General features: G+C 47.1%; 39 non-coding genes across 39 annotated transcripts; 10 read left to right on the forward strand and 29 right to left on the reverse strand.

Annotated features, from left to right (window-relative positions):
* Nucleotides 1-730: 730 nt before the first annotated feature.
* Nucleotides 731-817, reverse strand: TRNAY-GUA (transfer RNA tyrosine (anticodon GUA)). Its single transcript is given in 2 exon segments — nucleotides 731-766; nucleotides 781-817. It is a non-coding gene; the product is annotated as a tRNA-Tyr (tRNA).
* Nucleotides 818-909: 92 nt separating this feature from the next.
* Nucleotides 910-982, reverse strand: TRNAA-AGC (transfer RNA alanine (anticodon AGC)). Its single transcript has one exon. It is a non-coding gene; the product is annotated as a tRNA-Ala (tRNA).
* A 333-nt stretch (nucleotides 983-1,315) lies between these two features.
* Nucleotides 1,316-1,387, reverse strand: TRNAG-UCC (transfer RNA glycine (anticodon UCC)). The gene has a single exon. It is a non-coding gene; the product is annotated as a tRNA-Gly (tRNA).
* Nucleotides 1,388-1,838: 451 nt separating this feature from the next.
* TRNAN-GUU (transfer RNA asparagine (anticodon GUU)) lies at nucleotides 1,839-1,912 on the forward strand. The gene has a single exon. It is a non-coding gene; the product is annotated as a tRNA-Asn (tRNA).
* A 231-nt stretch (nucleotides 1,913-2,143) lies between these two features.
* On the reverse strand, nucleotides 2,144-2,230 carry TRNAY-GUA (transfer RNA tyrosine (anticodon GUA)). Its single transcript is given in 2 exon segments — nucleotides 2,144-2,179; nucleotides 2,194-2,230. It is a non-coding gene; the product is annotated as a tRNA-Tyr (tRNA).
* A 92-nt stretch (nucleotides 2,231-2,322) lies between these two features.
* TRNAA-AGC (transfer RNA alanine (anticodon AGC)) lies at nucleotides 2,323-2,395 on the reverse strand. The gene has a single exon. It is a non-coding gene; the product is annotated as a tRNA-Ala (tRNA).
* A 329-nt stretch (nucleotides 2,396-2,724) lies between these two features.
* TRNAG-UCC (transfer RNA glycine (anticodon UCC)) lies at nucleotides 2,725-2,796 on the reverse strand. The gene has a single exon. It is a non-coding gene; the product is annotated as a tRNA-Gly (tRNA).
* Nucleotides 2,797-3,247: 451 nt separating this feature from the next.
* Nucleotides 3,248-3,321, forward strand: TRNAN-GUU (transfer RNA asparagine (anticodon GUU)). Its single transcript has one exon. It is a non-coding gene; the product is annotated as a tRNA-Asn (tRNA).
* Nucleotides 3,322-3,552: 231 nt separating this feature from the next.
* TRNAY-GUA (transfer RNA tyrosine (anticodon GUA)) lies at nucleotides 3,553-3,639 on the reverse strand. Its single transcript is given in 2 exon segments — nucleotides 3,553-3,588; nucleotides 3,603-3,639. It is a non-coding gene; the product is annotated as a tRNA-Tyr (tRNA).
* A 92-nt stretch (nucleotides 3,640-3,731) lies between these two features.
* On the reverse strand, nucleotides 3,732-3,804 carry TRNAA-AGC (transfer RNA alanine (anticodon AGC)). Its single transcript has one exon. It is a non-coding gene; the product is annotated as a tRNA-Ala (tRNA).
* A 328-nt stretch (nucleotides 3,805-4,132) lies between these two features.
* TRNAG-UCC (transfer RNA glycine (anticodon UCC)) lies at nucleotides 4,133-4,204 on the reverse strand. The gene has a single exon. It is a non-coding gene; the product is annotated as a tRNA-Gly (tRNA).
* A 451-nt stretch (nucleotides 4,205-4,655) lies between these two features.
* Nucleotides 4,656-4,729, forward strand: TRNAN-GUU (transfer RNA asparagine (anticodon GUU)). Its single transcript has one exon. It is a non-coding gene; the product is annotated as a tRNA-Asn (tRNA).
* A 231-nt stretch (nucleotides 4,730-4,960) lies between these two features.
* On the reverse strand, nucleotides 4,961-5,047 carry TRNAY-GUA (transfer RNA tyrosine (anticodon GUA)). The gene is given in 2 exon segments: nucleotides 4,961-4,996; nucleotides 5,011-5,047. It is a non-coding gene; the product is annotated as a tRNA-Tyr (tRNA).
* A 92-nt stretch (nucleotides 5,048-5,139) lies between these two features.
* On the reverse strand, nucleotides 5,140-5,212 carry TRNAA-AGC (transfer RNA alanine (anticodon AGC)). Its single transcript has one exon. It is a non-coding gene; the product is annotated as a tRNA-Ala (tRNA).
* Nucleotides 5,213-6,063: 851 nt separating this feature from the next.
* Nucleotides 6,064-6,137, forward strand: TRNAN-GUU (transfer RNA asparagine (anticodon GUU)). Its single transcript has one exon. It is a non-coding gene; the product is annotated as a tRNA-Asn (tRNA).
* Nucleotides 6,138-6,368: 231 nt separating this feature from the next.
* On the reverse strand, nucleotides 6,369-6,455 carry TRNAY-GUA (transfer RNA tyrosine (anticodon GUA)). The gene is given in 2 exon segments: nucleotides 6,369-6,404; nucleotides 6,419-6,455. It is a non-coding gene; the product is annotated as a tRNA-Tyr (tRNA).
* A 92-nt stretch (nucleotides 6,456-6,547) lies between these two features.
* On the reverse strand, nucleotides 6,548-6,620 carry TRNAA-AGC (transfer RNA alanine (anticodon AGC)). The gene has a single exon. It is a non-coding gene; the product is annotated as a tRNA-Ala (tRNA).
* Nucleotides 6,621-6,951: 331 nt separating this feature from the next.
* On the reverse strand, nucleotides 6,952-7,023 carry TRNAG-UCC (transfer RNA glycine (anticodon UCC)). Its single transcript has one exon. It is a non-coding gene; the product is annotated as a tRNA-Gly (tRNA).
* A 451-nt stretch (nucleotides 7,024-7,474) lies between these two features.
* Nucleotides 7,475-7,548, forward strand: TRNAN-GUU (transfer RNA asparagine (anticodon GUU)). The gene has a single exon. It is a non-coding gene; the product is annotated as a tRNA-Asn (tRNA).
* Nucleotides 7,549-7,779: 231 nt separating this feature from the next.
* On the reverse strand, nucleotides 7,780-7,866 carry TRNAY-GUA (transfer RNA tyrosine (anticodon GUA)). Its single transcript is given in 2 exon segments — nucleotides 7,780-7,815; nucleotides 7,830-7,866. It is a non-coding gene; the product is annotated as a tRNA-Tyr (tRNA).
* Nucleotides 7,867-7,958: 92 nt separating this feature from the next.
* On the reverse strand, nucleotides 7,959-8,031 carry TRNAA-AGC (transfer RNA alanine (anticodon AGC)). Its single transcript has one exon. It is a non-coding gene; the product is annotated as a tRNA-Ala (tRNA).
* Nucleotides 8,032-8,367: 336 nt separating this feature from the next.
* On the reverse strand, nucleotides 8,368-8,439 carry TRNAG-UCC (transfer RNA glycine (anticodon UCC)). Its single transcript has one exon. It is a non-coding gene; the product is annotated as a tRNA-Gly (tRNA).
* A 451-nt stretch (nucleotides 8,440-8,890) lies between these two features.
* TRNAN-GUU (transfer RNA asparagine (anticodon GUU)) lies at nucleotides 8,891-8,964 on the forward strand. Its single transcript has one exon. It is a non-coding gene; the product is annotated as a tRNA-Asn (tRNA).
* A 231-nt stretch (nucleotides 8,965-9,195) lies between these two features.
* Nucleotides 9,196-9,282, reverse strand: TRNAY-GUA (transfer RNA tyrosine (anticodon GUA)). The gene is given in 2 exon segments: nucleotides 9,196-9,231; nucleotides 9,246-9,282. It is a non-coding gene; the product is annotated as a tRNA-Tyr (tRNA).
* Nucleotides 9,283-9,374: 92 nt separating this feature from the next.
* On the reverse strand, nucleotides 9,375-9,447 carry TRNAA-AGC (transfer RNA alanine (anticodon AGC)). The gene has a single exon. It is a non-coding gene; the product is annotated as a tRNA-Ala (tRNA).
* Nucleotides 9,448-10,299: 852 nt separating this feature from the next.
* Nucleotides 10,300-10,373, forward strand: TRNAN-GUU (transfer RNA asparagine (anticodon GUU)). The gene has a single exon. It is a non-coding gene; the product is annotated as a tRNA-Asn (tRNA).
* A 231-nt stretch (nucleotides 10,374-10,604) lies between these two features.
* TRNAY-GUA (transfer RNA tyrosine (anticodon GUA)) lies at nucleotides 10,605-10,691 on the reverse strand. The gene is given in 2 exon segments: nucleotides 10,605-10,640; nucleotides 10,655-10,691. It is a non-coding gene; the product is annotated as a tRNA-Tyr (tRNA).
* Nucleotides 10,692-10,783: 92 nt separating this feature from the next.
* On the reverse strand, nucleotides 10,784-10,856 carry TRNAA-AGC (transfer RNA alanine (anticodon AGC)). Its single transcript has one exon. It is a non-coding gene; the product is annotated as a tRNA-Ala (tRNA).
* An 857-nt stretch (nucleotides 10,857-11,713) lies between these two features.
* Nucleotides 11,714-11,787, forward strand: TRNAN-GUU (transfer RNA asparagine (anticodon GUU)). The gene has a single exon. It is a non-coding gene; the product is annotated as a tRNA-Asn (tRNA).
* Nucleotides 11,788-12,018: 231 nt separating this feature from the next.
* On the reverse strand, nucleotides 12,019-12,105 carry TRNAY-GUA (transfer RNA tyrosine (anticodon GUA)). Its single transcript is given in 2 exon segments — nucleotides 12,019-12,054; nucleotides 12,069-12,105. It is a non-coding gene; the product is annotated as a tRNA-Tyr (tRNA).
* A 92-nt stretch (nucleotides 12,106-12,197) lies between these two features.
* TRNAA-AGC (transfer RNA alanine (anticodon AGC)) lies at nucleotides 12,198-12,270 on the reverse strand. Its single transcript has one exon. It is a non-coding gene; the product is annotated as a tRNA-Ala (tRNA).
* Nucleotides 12,271-12,622: 352 nt separating this feature from the next.
* On the reverse strand, nucleotides 12,623-12,694 carry TRNAG-UCC (transfer RNA glycine (anticodon UCC)). The gene has a single exon. It is a non-coding gene; the product is annotated as a tRNA-Gly (tRNA).
* A 451-nt stretch (nucleotides 12,695-13,145) lies between these two features.
* On the forward strand, nucleotides 13,146-13,219 carry TRNAN-GUU (transfer RNA asparagine (anticodon GUU)). The gene has a single exon. It is a non-coding gene; the product is annotated as a tRNA-Asn (tRNA).
* A 231-nt stretch (nucleotides 13,220-13,450) lies between these two features.
* TRNAY-GUA (transfer RNA tyrosine (anticodon GUA)) lies at nucleotides 13,451-13,537 on the reverse strand. The gene is given in 2 exon segments: nucleotides 13,451-13,486; nucleotides 13,501-13,537. It is a non-coding gene; the product is annotated as a tRNA-Tyr (tRNA).
* Nucleotides 13,538-13,629: 92 nt separating this feature from the next.
* Nucleotides 13,630-13,702, reverse strand: TRNAA-AGC (transfer RNA alanine (anticodon AGC)). The gene has a single exon. It is a non-coding gene; the product is annotated as a tRNA-Ala (tRNA).
* A 337-nt stretch (nucleotides 13,703-14,039) lies between these two features.
* On the reverse strand, nucleotides 14,040-14,111 carry TRNAG-UCC (transfer RNA glycine (anticodon UCC)). Its single transcript has one exon. It is a non-coding gene; the product is annotated as a tRNA-Gly (tRNA).
* A 451-nt stretch (nucleotides 14,112-14,562) lies between these two features.
* TRNAN-GUU (transfer RNA asparagine (anticodon GUU)) lies at nucleotides 14,563-14,636 on the forward strand. The gene has a single exon. It is a non-coding gene; the product is annotated as a tRNA-Asn (tRNA).
* A 231-nt stretch (nucleotides 14,637-14,867) lies between these two features.
* TRNAY-GUA (transfer RNA tyrosine (anticodon GUA)) lies at nucleotides 14,868-14,954 on the reverse strand. Its single transcript is given in 2 exon segments — nucleotides 14,868-14,903; nucleotides 14,918-14,954. It is a non-coding gene; the product is annotated as a tRNA-Tyr (tRNA).
* Nucleotides 14,955-15,046: 92 nt separating this feature from the next.
* On the reverse strand, nucleotides 15,047-15,119 carry TRNAA-AGC (transfer RNA alanine (anticodon AGC)). Its single transcript has one exon. It is a non-coding gene; the product is annotated as a tRNA-Ala (tRNA).
* Nucleotides 15,120-15,341: the final 222 nt, after the last annotated feature.

Genomic DNA, 15,341 nt, shown 5'->3' on the forward strand with positions numbered 1-15,341 from the left:
TGTCGGTGACGTCTGTGATTCGCATGGCTTAGACTGACTACTTCTGCTATCATGAAGAGCAAAATTCGTTCACAAAGACCTTAAAACACCTCCAAAGAAGAGGAACAATGCGTTGGCCTAGAAACGAACTTGCCTCAATTACAATGGTGGAAACAGTAAAATTGATTGCTTAGCAGAGGATGGTTTCGATCCATCGACCTCTGGGTTATGGGCCCAGCACGCTTCCGCTGCGCCACTCTGCTTCTGTCTGTAAAGGAGATGAGAAGCATAACTACCCTCTGGTTCCTGTCAAGCTGCTAGCGGGAAGGCGGTCTCTGCCGTTTCAGCAAGTTTAGCTTAAAAGCCGATTGTTATGGGCTGAAGTCCACCTGGAGACCAGCATTTGGGTTTTCGCTTGTGCCTAGTCACGAGCATGCAGCACCGTTGTCTCTGTGGCGCAATCGGTTAGCGCGTTCGGCTGTTAACGGAAAGGTTGGTGGTTCAAGCCCACCCAGGGACGAGGTCCCCTTTTTGATTTGGTTGCACGTCACAGCTAAAGGTGGTTCTTTGGCGAGCCTTAGATGTGCTCTCAACTGAAAGCTTGGTCTCTGTGCCTGTTTTAAAGTCCCAATGTTGACGGGAGACCTCTCTGGAAAGGGTGTTTCTAGTGTTAAGAGTAGGGGTCAGCGGAAGTGTGTGTGTTTCAGCAGCTTGAAACATCCCAAATGAAAACATACCCCCCAAAAAAATGTCCTTCGAGCCGGAATCGAACCAGCGACCTAAGGATTGCCGATTGTTCTACTACAGTCCTCCGCTCTACCAGCTGAGCTATCGAAGGATTGGCAAAGCTGGGTGTGTGCAACTCTTTGGCTTGGCTAAGAGTGCCATGAGCATTAGCTAAAAAGATGTTTGAAAAAGTCAAAAAGTTTTTGGAGGATGCGGGCATCGATCCCGCTACCTCTCGCATGCTAAGCGAGCGCTCTACCATTTGAGCTAATCCCCCATGTCTGACCCACGCATTTAGCCACGCAATCCACTGATCAATCTCTGTAACTGTTTGAAACTTTTTTTTTTTTTTTTTTTTTAAGTGTCAAAATATTTTTGACATTAGAAGACTAAGACTGGGATGTTTACAGAGCTTCGCGTGGCTTAATACTTAGGACAAGAAAGTTGTTATGTAGCAGATGAGACTCTAGAGCCATGGGACCCTTTTGGGAGGAGCATTGTAATGGGAGGAGCATTGTAATGTAAGGAGCTGAAAGGGTGCTTCTAGCTGCAAAATTTTTTACCATGAAAGAGCAAGCATAGGAGACAGGTGACAAAACCTTGAAAGAAATGCGTTGGCCGGGAATCGAACCCGGGTCAACTGCTTGGAAGGCAGCTATGCTTACCACTATACCACCAACGCTTCTTTGACAGCTGTGATGTCGGTGATGTCGGTGACGTCTGTGATTCGCATGGCTTAGACTGACTACTTCTGCTATCATGAAGAGCAAAATTCGTTCACAAAGACCTTAAAACACCTCCAAAGAAGAGGAACAATGCGTTGGCCTAGAAACGAACTTGCCTCAATTACAATGGTGGAAACAGTAAAATTGATTGCTTAGCAGAGGATGGTTTCGATCCATCGACCTCTGGGTTATGGGCCCAGCACGCTTCCGCTGCGCCACTCTGCTTCTGTCTGTAAAGGAGATGAGAAGCATAACTACCCTCTGGTTCCTGTCAAGCTGCTAGTGGGAAGGCGGTCTCTGCCGTTTCAGCAAGTTTAGCTTAAAAGCCGATTGTTATGGGCTGAAGTCCACCTGGAGACCAGCATTTGGGTTTTCGCTTGTGCCTAGTCACGAGCATGCAGCACTGTTGTCTCTGTGGCGCAATCGGTTAGCGCGTTCGGCTGTTAACCGAAAGGTTGGTGGTTCAAGCCCACCCAGGGACGAGGTCCCCTTTTTGATTTGGTTGCACGTCACAGCTAAAGGTGGTTCTTTGGCGAGCCTTAGATGTGCTCTCAACTGAAAGCTTGGTCTCTGTGCCTGTTTTAAAGTCCCAATGTTGACGGGAGACCTCTCTGGAAAGGGTGTTTCTAGTGTTAAGAGCAGGGGTCAGCGGAAGTGTGTGTGTTTCAGCAGCTTGAAACATCCCAAATGAAAACATACCCCCCAAAAAAATGTCCTTCGAGCCGGAATCGAACCAGCGACCTAAGGATTGCCGATTGTTCTACTACAGTCCTCCGCTCTACCAGCTGAGCTATCGAAGGATTGGCAAAGCTGGGTGTGTGCAACTCTTTGGCTTGGCTAAGAGTGCCATGAGCATTAGCTAAAAAGATGTTTGAAAAAGTCAAAAAGTTTTTGGAGGATGCGGGCATCGATCCCGCTACCTCTCGCATGCTAAGCGAGCGCTCTACCATTTGAGCTAATCCCCCATGTCTGACCCACGCATTTAGCCACGCAATCCACTGATCAATCTCTGTAACTGTTTGAAACTTTTTTTTTTTTTTTTTAAGTGTCAAAATATTTTTGACATTAGAAGACTAAGACTGGGATGTTTACAGAGCTTCGCGTGGCTTAATACTTAGGACAAGAAAGTTGTTATGTAGCAGATGAGGCTCTAGAGCCATGGGACCCTTTTGGGAGGAGCATTGTAATGGGAGGAGCATTGTAATGTAAGGAGCTGAAAGGGTGCTTCTAGCTGCAAAATTTTTTACCATGAAAGAGCAAGCATAGGAGACAGGTGACAAAACCTTGAAAGAAATGCGTTGGCCGGGAATCGAACCCGGGTCAACTGCTTGGAAGGCAGCTATGCTTACCACTATACCACCAACGCTTCTTTGACAGCTGTGATGTCGGTGATGTCGGTGACGTCTGTGATTCGCATGGCTTAGACTGACTACTTCTGCTATCATGAAGAGCAAAATTCGTTCACAAAGACCTTAAAACACCTCCAAAGAAGAGGAACAATGCGTTGGCCTAGAAACGAACTTGCCTCAATTACAATGGTGGAAACAGTAAAATTGATTGCTTAGCAGAGGATGGTTTCGATCCATCGACCTCTGGGTTATGGGCCCAGCACGCTTCCGCTGCGCCACTCTGCTTCTGTCTGTAAAGGAGATGAGAAGCATAACTACCCTCTGGTTCCTGTCAAGCTGCTAGTGGGAAGGCGGTCTCTGCCGTTTCAGCAAGTTTAGCTTAAAAGCCGATTGTTATGGGCTGAAGTCCACCTGGAGACCAGTATTTGGGTTTTCGCTTGTGCCTAGTCACGAGCATGCAGCACTGTTGTCTCTGTGGCGCAATCGGTTAGCGCGTTCGGCTGTTAACCGAAAGGTTGGTGGTTCAAGCCCACCCAGGGACGAGGTCCCCTTTTTGATTTGGTTGCACGTCACAGCTAAAGGTGGTTCTTTGGCGAGCCTTAGATGTGCTCTCAACTGAAAGCTTGGTCTCTGTGCCTGTTTTAAAGTCCCAATGTTGACGGGAGACCTCTCTGGAAAGGGTGTTTCTAGTGTTAAGAGCAGGGGTCAGCGGAAGTGTGTGTGTTTCAGCAGCTTGAAACATCCCAAATGAAAACATACCCCCCAAAAAAATGTCCTTCGAGCCGGAATCGAACCAGCGCCCTAAGGATTGCCGATTGTTCTACTACAGTCCTCCGCTCTACCAGCTGAGCTATCGAAGGATTGGCAAAGCTGGGTGTGTGCAACTCTTTGGCTTGGCTAAGAGTGCCATGAGCATTAGCTAAAAAGATGTTTGAAAAAGTCAAAAAGTTTTTGGAGGATGCGGGCATCGATCCCGCTACCTCTCGCATGCTAAGCGAGCGCTCTACCATTTGAGCTAATCCCCCATGTCTGACCCACGCATTTAGCCACGCAATCCACTGATCAATCTCTGTAACTGTTTGAAACTTTTTTTTTTTTTTTTAAGTGTCAAAATATTTTTGACATTAGAAGACTAAGACTGGGATGTTTACAGAGCTTCGCGTGGCTTAATACTTAGGACAAGAAAGTTGTTATGTAGCAGATGAGGCTCTAGAGCCATGGGACCCTTTTGGGAGGAGCATTGTAATGGGAGGAGCATTGTAATGTAAGGAGCTGAAAGGGTGCTTCTAGCTGCAAAATTTTTTACCATGAAAGAGCAAGCATAGGAGACAGGTGACAAAACCTTGAAAGAAATGCGTTGGCCGGGAATCGAACCCGGGTCAACTGCTTGGAAGGCAGCTATGCTTACCACTATACCACCAACGCTTCTTTGACAGCTGTGATGTCGGTGATGTCGGTGACGTCTGTGATTCGCATGGCTTAGACTGACTACTTCTGCTATCATGAAGAGCAAAATTCGTTCACAAAGACCTTAAAACACCTCCAAAGAAGAGGAACAATGCGTTGGCCTAGAAACGAACTTGCCTCAATTACAATGGTGGAAACAGTAAAATTGATTGCTTAGCAGAGGATGGTTTCGATCCATCGACCTCTGGGTTATGGGCCCAGCACGCTTCCGCTGCGCCACTCTGCTTCTGTCTGTAAAGGAGATGAGAAGCATAACTACCCTCTGGTTCCTGTCAAGCTGCTAGTGGGAAGGCGGTCTCTGCCGTTTCAGCAAGTTTAGCTTAAAAGCCGATTGTTATGGGCTGAAGTCCACCTGGAGACCAGCATTTGGGTTTTCGCTTGTGCCTAGTCACGAGCATGCAGCACCGTTGTCTCTGTGGCGCAATCGGTTAGCGCGTTCGGCTGTTAACCGAAAGGTTGGTGGTTCAAGCCCACCCAGGGACGAGGTCCCCTTTTTGATTTGGTTGCACGTCACAGCTAAAGGTGGTTCTTTGGCGAGCCTTAGATGTGCTCTCAACTGAAAGCTTGGTCTCTGTGCCTGTTTTAAAGTCCCAATGTTGACGGGAGACCTCTCTGGAAAGGGTGTTTCTAGTGTTAAGAGTAGGGGTCAGCGGAAGTGTGTGTGTTTCAGCAGCTTGAAACATCCCAAATGAAAACATACCCCCCAAAAAAATGTCCTTCGAGCCGGAATCGAACCAGCGACCTAAGGATTGCCGATTGTTCTACTACAGTCCTCCGCTCTACCAGCTGAGCTATCGAAGGATTGGCAAAGCTGGGTGTGTGCAACTCTTTGGCTTGGCTAAGAGTGCCATGAGCATTAGCTAAAAAGATGTTTGAAAAAGTCAAAAAGTTTTTGGAGGATGCGGGCATCGATCCCGCTACCTCTCGCATGCTAAGCGAGCGCTCTACCATTTGAGCTAATCCCCCATGTCTGACCCACGCATTTAGCCACGCAATCCACTGATCAATCTCTGTAACTGTTTGAAACTTTTTTTTTTTTTTTTAAGTGTCAAAATATTTTTGACATTAGAAGACTAAGACTGGGATGTTTACAGAGCTTCGCGTGGCTTAATACTTAGGACAAGAAAGTTGTTATGTAGCAGATGAGACTCTAGAGCCATGGGACCCTTTTGGGAGGAGCATTGTAATGGGAGGAGCATTGTAATGTAAGAAGCTGAAAGGGTGCTTCTAGCTGCAAAATTTTTTACCATGAAAGAGCAAGCATAGGAGACAGGTGACAAAACCTTGAAAGAAATGCGTTGGCCGGGAATCGAACCCGGGTCAATTGCTTGGAAGGCAGCTATGCTTACCACTATACCACCAACGCTTCTTTGACAGCTGTGATGTCGGTGATGTCGGTGACGTCTGTGATTCGCATGGCTTAGACTGACTACTTCTGCTATCATGAAGAGCAAAATTCGTTCACAAAGACCTTAAAACACCTCCAAAGAAGAGGAACAATGCGTTGGCCTAGAAACGAACTTGCCTCAATTACAATGGTGGAAACAGTAAAATTGATTGCTTAGCAGAGGATGGTTTCGATCCATCGACCTCTGGGTTATGGGCCCAGCACGCTTCCGCTGCGCCACTCTGCTTCTGTCTGTAAAGGAGATGAGAAGCATAACTACCCTCTGGTTCCTGTCAAGCTGCTAGCGGGAAGGCGGTCTCTGCCGTTTCAGCAAGTTTAGCTTAAAAGCCGATTGTTATGGGCTGAAGTCCACCTGGAGACCAGCATTTGGGTTTTCGCTTGTGCCTAGTCACGAGCATGCAGCACCGTTGTCTCTGTGGCGCAATCGGTTAGCGCGTTCGGCTGTTAACCGAAAGGTTGGTGGTTCAAGCCCACCCAGGGACGAGGTCCCCTTTTTGATTTGGTTGCACGTCACAGCTAAAGGTGGTTCTTTGGCGAGCCTTAGATGTGCTCTCAACTGAAAGCTTGGTCTCTGTGCCTGTTTTAAAGTCCCAATGTTGACGGGAGACCTCTCTGGAAAGGGTGTTTCTAGTGTTAAGAGCAGGGGTCAGCGGAAGTGTGTGTTTTTCAGCATCTTGAAACATCCCAAATGAAAACATACCCCCCAAAAAAATGTCCTTCGAGCCGGAATCGAACCAGCGACCTAAGGATTGCCGATTGTTCTACTACAGTCCTCCGCTCTACCAGCTGAGCTATCGAAGGATTGGCAAAGCCGGGTGTGTGCAACTCTTTGGCTTGGCTAAGAGTGCCATGAGCATTAGCTAAAAAGATGTTTGAAAAAGTCAAAAAGTTTTTGGAGGATGCGGGCATCGATCCCGCTACCTCTCGCATGCTAAGCGAGCGCTCTACCATTTGAGCTAATCCCCCATGTCTGACCCACGCATTTAGCCACGCAATCCACTGATCAATCTCTGTAACTGTTTGAAACTTTTTTTTTTTTTTTTTTTAAGTGTCAAAATATTTTTGACATTAGAAGACTAAGACTGGGATGTTTACAGAGCTTCGCGTGGCTTAATACTTAGGACAAGAAAGTTGTTATGTAGCAGATGAGACTCTAGAGCCATGGGACCCTTTTGGGAGGAGCATTGTAATGGGAGGAGCATTGTAATGTAAGGAGCTGAAAGGGTGCTTCTAGCTGCAAAATTTTTTACCATGAAAGAGCAAGCATAGGAGACAGGTGACAAAACCTTGAAAGAAATGCGTTGGCCGGGAATCGAACCCGGGTCAACTGCTTGGAAGGCAGCTATGCTTACCACTATACCACCAACGCTTCTTTGACAGCTGTGATGTCGGTGATGTCGGTGACGTCTGTGATTCGCATGGCTTAGACTGACTACTTCTGCTATCATGAAGAGCAAAATTCGTTCACAAAGACCTTAAAACACCTCCAAAGAAGAGGAACAATGCGTTGGCCTAGAAACGAACTTGCCTCAATTACAATGGTGGAAACAGTAAAATTGATTGCTTCGCAGAGGATGGTTTCGATCCATCGACCTCTGGGTTATGGGCCCAGCACGCTTCCGCTGCGCCACTCTGCTTCTGTCTGTAAAGGAGATGAGAAGCATAACTACCCTCTGGTTCCTGTCAAGCTGCTAGTGGGAAGGCGGTCTCTGCCGTTTCAGCAAGTTTAGCTTAAAAGCCGATTGTTATGGGCTGAAGTCCACCTGGAGACCAGCATTTGGGTTTTCGCTTGTGCCTAGTCACGAGCATGCAGCACCGTTGTCTCTGTGGCGCAATCGGTTAGCGCGTTCGGCTGTTAACCGAAAGGTTGGTGGTTCAAGCCCACCCAGGGACGAGGTCCCCTTTTTGATTTGGTTGCACGTCACAGCTAAAGGTGGTTCTTTGGCGAGCCTTAGATGTGCTCTCAACTGAAAGCTTGGTCTCTGTGCCTGTTTTAAAGTCCCAATGTTGACGGGAGACCTCTCTGGAAAGGGTGTTTCTAGTGTTAAGAGTAGGGGTCAGCGGAAGTGTGTGTGTTTCAGCAGCTTGAAACATCCCAAATGAAAACATACCCCCCAAAAAAATGTCCTTCGAGCCGGAATCGAACCAGCGACCTAAGGATTGCCAATTGTTCTACTACAGTCCTCCGCTCTACCAGCTGAGCTATCGAAGGATTGGCAAAGCTGGGTGTGTGCAACTCTTTGGCTTGGCTAAGAGTGCCATGAGCATTAGCTAAAAAGATGTTTGAAAAAGTCAAAAAGTTTTTGGAGGATGCGGGCATCGATCCCGCTACCTCTCGCATGCTAAGCGAGCGCTCTACCATTTGAGCTAATCCCCCATGTCTGACCCACGCATTTAGCCACGCAATCCACTGATCAATCTCTGTAACTGTTTGAAACTTTTTTTTTTTATTTTTTTTTTTTAAGTGTCAAAATATTTTTGACATTAGAAGACTAAGACTGGGATGTTTACAGAGCTTCGCGTGGCTTAATACTTAGGACAAGAAAGTTGTTATGTAGCAGATGAGGCTCTAGAGCCATGGGACCCTTTTGGGAGGAGCATTGTAATGGGAGGAGCATTGTAATGTAAGGAGCTGAAAGGGTGCTTCTAGCTGCAAAATTTTTTACAATGAAAGAGCAAGCATAGGAGACAGGTGACAAAACCTTGAAAGAAATGCGTTGGCCGGGAATCGAACCCGGGTCAACTGCTTGGAAAGCAGCTATGCTTACCACTATACCACCAACGCTTCTTTGACAGCTGTGATGTCGGTGATGTCGGTGACGTCTGTGATTCGCATGGCTTAGACTGACTACTTCTGCTATCATGAAGAGCAAAATTCGTTCACAAAGACCTTAAAACACCTCCAAAGAAGAGGAACAATGCGTTGGCCTAGAAACGAACTTGCCTCAATTACAATGGTGGAAACAGTAAAATTGATTGCTTAGCAGAGGATGGTTTCGATCCATCGACCTCTGGGTTATGGGCCCAGCACGCTTCCGCTGCGCCACTCTGCTTCTGTCTGTAAAGGAGATGAGAAGCATAACTACCCTCTGGTTCCTGTCAAGCTGCTAGCGGGAAGGCGGTCTCTGCCGTTTCAGCAAGTTTAGCTTAAAAGCCGATTGTTATGGGCTGAAGTCCACCTGGAGACCAGCATTTGGGTTTTCGCTTGTGCCCAGTCACGAGCATGCAGCACCGTTGTCTCTGTGGCGCAATCGGTTAGCGCGTTCGGCTGTTAACCGAAAGGTTGGTGGTTCAAGCCCACCCAGGGACGAGGTCCCCTTTTTGATTTGGTTGCACGTCACAGCTAAAGGTGGTTCTTTGGCGAGCCTTAGATGTGCTCTCAACTGAAAGCTTGGTCTCTGTGCCTGTTTTAAAGTCCCAATGTTGACGGGAGACCTCTCTGGAAAGGGTGTTTCTAGTGTTAAGAGCAGGGGTCAGCGGAAGTGTGTGTTTTTCAGCATCTTGAAACATCCCAAATGAAAACATACCCCCCAAAAAAATGTCCTTCGAGCCGGAATCGAACCAGCGACCTAAGGATTGCCAATTGTTCTACTACAGTCCTCCGCTCTACCAGCTGAGCTATCGAAGGATTGGCAAATCCGGGTGTGTGCAACTCTTTGGCTTGGCTAAGAGTGCCATGAGCATTAGCTAAAAAGATGTTTGAAAAAGTCAAAAAGTTTTTGGAGGATGCGGGCATCGATCCCGCTACCTCTCGCATGCTAAGCGAGCGCTCTACCATTTGAGCTAATCCCCCATGTCTGACCCACGCATTTAGCCACGCAATCCACTGATCAATCTCTGTAACTGTTTGAAACTTTTTTTTTTTTTTTTTAAGTGTCAAAATATTTTTGACATTAGAAGACTAAGACTGGGATGTTTACAGAGCTTCGCGTGGCTTAATACTTAGGACAAGAAAGTTGTTATGTAGCAGATGAGGCTCTAGAGCCATGGGACCCTTTTGGGAGGAGCATTGTAATGGGAGGAGCATTGTAATGTAAGGAGCTGAAAGGGTGCTTCTAGCTGCAAAATTTTTTACCATGAAAGAGCAAGCATAGGAGACAGGTGACAAAACCTTGAAAGAAATGCGTTGGCCGGAAATCGAACCCGGGTCAACTGCTTGGAAAGCAGCTATGCTTACCACTATACCACCAACGCTTCTTTGACAGCTGTGATGTCGGTGATGTCGGTGACGTCTGTGATTCGCATGGCTTAGACTGACTACTTCTGCTATCATGAAGAGCAAAATTCGTTCACAAAGACCTTAAAACACCTCCAAAGAAGAGGAACAATGCGTTGGCCTAGAAACGAACTTGCCTCAATTACAATGGTGGAAACAGTAAAATTGATTGCTTAGCAGAGGATGGTTTCGATCCATCGACCTCTGGGTTATGGGACCAGCACGCTTCCGCTGCGCCACTCTGCTTCTGTCTGTAAAGGAGATGAGAAGCATAACTACCCTCTGGTTCCTGTCAAGCTGCTAGCGGGAAGGCGGTCTCTGCCGTTTCAGCAAGTTTAGCTTAAAAGCCGATTGTTATGGGCTGAAGTCCACCTGGAGACCAGCATTTGGGTTTTCGCTTGTGCCTAGTCACGAGCATGCAGCACCGTTGTCTCTGTGGCGCAATCGGTTAGCGCGTTCGGCTGTTAACCGAAAGGTTGGTGGTTCAAGCCCACCCAGGGACGAGGTCCCCTTTTTGATTTGGTTGCACGTCACAGCTAAAGGTGGTTCTTTGGCGAGCCTTAGATGTGCTCTCAACTGAAAGCTTGGTCTCTGTGCCTGTTTTAAAGTCCCAATGTTGACGGGAGACCTCTCTGGAAAGGGTGTTTCTAGTGTTAAGAGCAGGGGTCAGCGGAAGTGTGTGTTTTTCAGCATCTTGAAACATCCCAAATGAAAACATACCCCCCAAAAAAATGTCCTTCGAGCCGGAATCGAACCAGCGACCTAAGGATTGCCGATTGTTCTACTACAGTCCTCCGCTCTACCAGCTGAGCTATCGAAGGATTGGCAAAGCCGGGTGTGTGCAACTCTTTGGCTTGGCTAAGAGTGCCATGAGCATTAGCTAAAAAGATGTTTGAAAAAGTCAAAAAGTTTTTGGAGGATGCGGGCATCGATCCCGCTACCTCTCGCATGCTAAGCGAGCGCTCTACCATTTGAGCTAATCCCCCATGTCTGACCCACGCATTTAGCCACGCAATCCACTGATCAATCTCTGTAACTGTTTGAAACTTTTTTTTTTTATTTTTTTTTTAAGTGTCAAAATATTTTTGACATTAGAAGACTAAGACTGGGATGTTTACAGAGCTTCGCGTGGCTTAATACTTAGGACAAGAAAGTTGTTATGTAGCAGATGAGGCTCTAGAGCCATGGGACCCTTTTGGGAGGAGCATTGTAATGGGAGGAGCATTGTAATGTAAGGAGCTGAAAGGGTGCTTCTAGCTGCAAAATTTTTTACCATGAAAGAGCAAGCATAGGAGACAGGTGACAAAACCTTGAAAGAAATGCGTTGGCCGGGAATCGAACCCGGGTCAACTGCTTGGAAAGCAGCTATGCTTACCACTATACCGCCAACGCTTCTTTGACAGCTGTGATGTCGGTGATGTCGGTGACGTCTGTGATTCGCATGGCTTAGACTGACTACTTCTGCTATCATGAAGAGCAAAATTCGTTCACAAAGACCTTAAAACACCTCCAAAGAAGAGGAACAATGCGTTGGCCTAGAAACGAACTTGCCTCAATTACAATGGTGGAAACAGTAAAATTGATTGCTTAGCAGAGGATGGTTTCGATCCATCGACCTCTGGGTTATGGGCCCAGCACGCTTCCGCTGCGCCACTCTGCTTCTGTCTGTAAAGGAGATGAGAAGCATAACTACCCTCTGGTTCCTGTCAAGCTGCTAGCGGGAAGGCGGTCTCTGCCGTTTCAGCAAGTTTAGCTTAAAAGCCGATTGTTATGGGCTGAAGTCCACCTGGAGACCAGCATTTGGGTTTTCGCTTGTGCCTAGTCACGAGCATGCAGCACCGTTGTCTCTGTGGCGCAATCGGTTAGCGCGTTCGGCTGTTAACCGAAAGGTTGGTGGTTCAAGCCCACCCAGGGACGAGGTCCCCTTTTTGATTTGGTTGCACGTCACAGCTAAAGGTGGTTCTTTGGCGAGCCTTAGATGTGCTCTCAACTGAAAGCTTGGTCTCTGTGCCTGTTTTAAAGTCCCAATGTTGACGGGAGACCTCTCTGGAAAGGGTGTTTCTAGTGTTAAGAGCAGGGGTCAGCGGAAGTGTGTGTTTTTCAGCATCTTGAAACATCCCAAATGAAAACATACCCCCCAAAAAAATGTCCTTCGAGCCGGAATCGAACCAGCGACCTAAGGATTGCCGATTGTTCTACTACAGTCCTCCGCTCTACCAGCTGAGCTATCGAAGGATTGGCAAGGCCGGGTGTGTGCAACTCTTTGGCTTGGCTAAGAGTGCCATGAGCATTAGCTAAAAAGATGTTTGAAAAAGTCAAAAAGTTTTTGGAGGATGCGGGCATCGATCCCGCTACCTCTCGCATGCTAAGCGAGCGCTCTACCATTTGAGCTAATCCCCCATGTCTGACCCACGCATTTAGCCACGCATTTAGCCACGCAATCCACTGATCAATCTCTGTAACTGTTTGAAACTTTTTTTTTTTTTTTTTTTTTTTTTTTTAAGTGTCAAAATATTTTTGACATTAGAAGACTAAGACTGGGATGTTTACAGAGCTTCGCGTGGCTTAATACTTAGGACAAGAAAGTTGTTATGTAGCAGATGAGGCTCTAGAGCCATGGGACCCTTTTGGGAGGAGCATTGTAATGGGAGGAGCATTGTAATGTAAGGAGCTGAAAGGGTGCTTCTAGCTGCAAAATTTTTTACCATGAAAGAGCAAGCATAGGAGACAGGTGACAAAACCTTGAAAGAAATGCGTTGGCCGGGAATCGAACCCGGGTCAACTGCTTGGAAAGCAGCTATGCTTACCACTATACCACCAACGCTTCTTTGACAGCTGTGATGTCGGTGATGTCGGTGACGTCTGTGATTCGCATGGCTTAGACTGACTACTTCTGCTATCATGAAGAGCAAAATTCGTTCACAAAGACCTTAAAACACCTCCAAAGAAGAGGAACAATGCGTTGGCCTAGAAACGAACTTGCCTCAATTACAATGGTGGAAACAGTAAAATTGATTGCTTAGCAGAGGATGGTTTCGATCCATCGACCTCTGGGTTATGGGCCCAGCACGCTTCCGCTGCGCCACTCTGCTTCTGTCTGTAAAGGAGATGAGAAGCATAACTACCCTCTGGTTCCTGTCAAGCTGCTAGCGGGAAGGCGGTCTCTGCCGTTTCAGCAAGTTTAGCTTAAAAGCCGATTGTTATGGGCTGAAGTCCACCTGGAGACCAGCATTTGGGTTTTCGCTTGTGCCTAGTCACGAGCATGCAGCACCGTTGTCTCTGTGGCGCAATCGGTTAGCGCGTTCGGCTGTTAACCGAAAGGTTGGTGGTTCAAGCCCACCCAGGGACGAGGTCCCCTTTTTGATTTGGTTGCACGTCACAGCTAAAGGTGGTTCTTTGGCGAGCCTTAGATGTGCTCTCAACTGAAAGCTTGGTCTCTGTGCCTGTTTTAAAGTCCCAATGTTGACGGGAGACCTCTCTGGAAAGGGTGTTTCTAGTGTTAAGAGCAGGGGTCAGCGGAAGTGTGTGTTTTTCAGCATCTTGAAACATCCCAAATGAAAACATACCCCCCAAAAAAATGTCCTTCGAGCCGGAATCGAACCAGCGACCTAAGGATTGCCGATTGTTCTACTACAGTCCTCCGCTCTACCAGCTGAGCTATCGAAGGATTGGCAAAGCCGGGTGTGTGCAACTCTTTGGCTTGGCTAAGAGTGCCATGAGCATTAGCTAAAAAGATGTTTGAAAAAGTCAAAAAGTTTTTGGAGGATGCGGGCATCGATCCCGCTACCTCTCGCATGCTAAGCGAGCGCTCTACCATTTGAGCTAATCCCCCATGTCTGACCCACGCATTTAGCCACGCAATCCACTGATCAATCTCTGTAACTGTTTGAAACTTTTTTTTTTTTTTTTTTTTTTTTTAAGTGTCAAAATATTTTTGACATTAGAAGACTAAGACTGGGATGTTTACAGAGCTTCGCGTGGCTTAATACTTAGGACAAGAAAGTTGTTATGTAGCAGATGAGGCTCTAGAGCCATGGGACCCTTTTGGGAGGAGCATTGTAATGGGAGGAGCATTGTAATGTAAGGAGCTGAAAGGGTGCTTCTAGCTGCAAAATTTTTTACCATGAAAGAGCAAGCATAGGAGACAGGTGACAAAACCTTGAAAGAAATGCGTTGGCCGGGAATCGAACCCGGGTCAACTGCTTGGAAAGCAGCTATGCTTACCACTATACCACCAACGCTTCTTTGACAGCTGTGATGTCGGTGATGTCGGTGACGTCTGTGATTCGCATGGCTTAGACTGACTACTTCTGCTATCATGAAGAGCAAAATTCGTTCACAAAGACCTTAAAACACCTCCAAAGAAGAGGAACAATGCGTTGGCCTAGAAACGAACTTGCCTCAATTACAATGGTGGAAACAGTAAAATTGATTGCTTAGCAGAGGATGGTTTCGATCCATCGACCTCTGGGTTATGGGCCCAGCACGCTTCCGCTGCGCCACTCTGCTTCTGTCTGTAAAGGAGATGAGAAGCATAACTACCCTCTGGTTCCTGTCAAGCTGCTAGCGGGAAGGCGGTCTCTGCCGTTTCAGCAAGTTTAGCTTAAAAGCCGATTGTTATGGGCTGAAGTCCACCTGGAGACCAGCATTTGGGTTTTCGCTTGTGCCTAGTCACGAGCATGCAGCACTGTTGTCTCTGTGGCGCAATCGGTTAGCGCGTTCGGCTGTTAACCGAAAGGTTGGTGGTTCAAGCCCACCCAGGGACGAGGTCCCCTTTTTGATTTGGTTGCACGTCACAGCTAAAGGTGGTTCTTTGGCGAGCCTTAGATGTGCTCTCAACTGAAAGCTTGGTCTCTGTGCCTGTTTTAAAGTCCCAATGTTGACGGGAGACCTCTCTGGAAAGGGTGTTTCTAGTGTTAAGAGCAGGGGTCAGCGGAAGTGTGTGTTTTTCAGCATCTTGAAACATCCCAAATGAAAACATACCCCCCAAAAAAATGTCCTTCGAGCCGGAATCGAACCAGCAACCTAAGGATTGCCGATTGTTCTACTACAGTCCTCCGCTCTACCAGCTGAGCTATCGAAGGATTGGCAAAGCCGGGTGTGTGCAACTCTTTGGCTTGGCTAAGAGTGCCATGAGCATTAGCTAAAAAGATGTTTGAAAAAGTCAAAAAGTTTTTGGAGGATGCGGGCATCGATCCCGCTACCTCTCGCATGCTAAGCGAGCGCTCTACCATTTGAGCTAATCCCCCATGTCTGACCCACGCATTTAGCCACGCAATCCACTGATCAATCTCTGTAACTGTTTGAAACTTTTTTTTTTTTTTTTTTTTTTTTTTAAGTGTCAAAATATTTTTGACATTAGAAGACTAAGACTGGGATGTTTACAGAGCTTCGCGTGGCTTAATACTTAGGACAAGAAAGTTGTTATGTAGCAGATGAGGCTCTAGAGCCATGGGACCCTTTTGGGAGGA

This window comes from Hyla sarda, unplaced genomic scaffold (assembly GCF_029499605.1).
Source record: "Hyla sarda isolate aHylSar1 unplaced genomic scaffold, aHylSar1.hap1 scaffold_2104, whole genome shotgun sequence".
Lineage (NCBI taxonomy): Eukaryota > Metazoa > Chordata > Amphibia > Anura > Hylidae > Hyla > Hyla sarda.